The following is a 1,621-nucleotide window of genomic DNA, read 5'->3' on the forward strand; positions in this document are numbered from 1 at the left end:
AAACCGCTTCACTGCTGCTCACGCGACGCTCCTGCTTGACGCTCTGCTCCCGCTCCCGGTGTGATGCATTCACTGATTAACATGCACGCCGAAAAAAATACGCGCCTCTCACGCTTGCGGTGTGAAACGGCCGTAATTCACGAGGTTTTCTACATGTGCGTTCCGTGTGCACGTGTGATGCTGATGTTAATCATGCGGCGCCCGAGTGCGTTTGACCGGTATAAAATCGGCATATGTCAGACTGACCGGCCGATCACGTGAAAATCGGCCAATTCCGGTCCCAAGCCGATCAATCTGTGCATCTCTAATAATGGCCTTATTAGATCTCAGTTGTTGAGCCTTTTTTTACCATTTGCAAAATAAAAATTGCCCTTTCAGTTTAATTTTGTTAGTTTTTATTGGCTGTCTAGTTGCATTTCTTCATCTAATTGCCCTTTAACTAGTCTTCTATGAAGTGTAAAACTTGCTGATCTTTGATCACTGAATTTTCTCCAACCAGGTTCATTTTGCACCACATGTGTATATGTTGGTTGATATAGCAACAGCACATTGTAGCACTATTTCCTTAGGTGTGCGTATTACTTTTACAGGTTTAGTGGCAGCAAAAAGATGCACAATAATTTGTGAATTCACTCTTTAATGTAGAATAGTTGATTTGGTTTAGTATGGTTAACTCTAATACAGGTACTCCTGCTATGTGTGGAGTTAATAGTGATGTCCATTTAAACCCAGTTTGTCCTCATAATCAAGGGTTAGTTAGGTGTTTGTGTGTGTTTGAGAGTGTGTGAGTGAGGTCCAGTTAAACCCAGTTTGTCCTCATAATCAAGGGTTAGTCAGGTGTTTGTGTGTGTTTGTGAGGTCCAGTTAAACCCAAAATGTCCTCATAATCAAGGGTTAGTTAGGTGTTTGTGTGTGTTTGAGAGTGTGTGTGAGTGAGGTCCAGTTAAACCCAAAATGTCCTCATAATCAAGGGTTAGTTAGGTGTTTGTGTGTGTTTGAGAGTGTGTGAGTGAGGTCCAGTTAAACCCAAAATGTCCTCATAATCAAGGGTTAGTTAGGTGTTTGTGTGTGTTTGAGAGTGTGTGTGAGTGAGGTCCAGTTAAACCCAAAATGTCCCCATAATCAAGGGTTAGTTAGGGTTGTGTGTGTGTGTGTGTGAGTGAGGTCCAGTTAAACCCAAAATGTCCTCATAATCAAGGGTTAGTTAGGTGTTTGTGTGTGTTTGAGAGTGTGTGTTTGAGTGAGGTCCAGTTAAACCCAAAATGTCCTCATAATCCAGGGTTAGTTAGGTGTTTGTGTGTGTTTGAGAGTGTGTGTGAGTGAGGTCCAGTTAAACCCAAAATGTCCTCATAATCCAGGGTTAGTTAGGTGTTTGTGTGTGTTTGAGAGTGTGTGTGAGTGAGGTCCAGTTAAACCCAAAATGTCCTCATAATCCAGGGTTAGTTAGGTGTTTGTGTGTGTTTGAGAGTGTGTGTTTGAGTGAGGTCCAGTTAAACCCAAAATGTCCTCATAATCCAGGGTTAGTTAGGTGTTTGTGTTTGTTTGAGAGTGTGTGTGAGTGAGGTCCAGTTAAACCCAAAATGTCCCCATAATCAAGGGTTAGTTAGGGTTGTGTGTGTTT

The sequence above is a fragment of the Rhinichthys klamathensis genome, unplaced genomic scaffold (assembly GCF_029890125.1).
Source record: "Rhinichthys klamathensis goyatoka isolate OS25496 unplaced genomic scaffold, OSU_Roscu_1.1 h1tg000122l_1, whole genome shotgun sequence".
NCBI classification, from domain to species: Eukaryota; Metazoa; Chordata; class Actinopteri; order Cypriniformes; family Leuciscidae; genus Rhinichthys; species Rhinichthys klamathensis.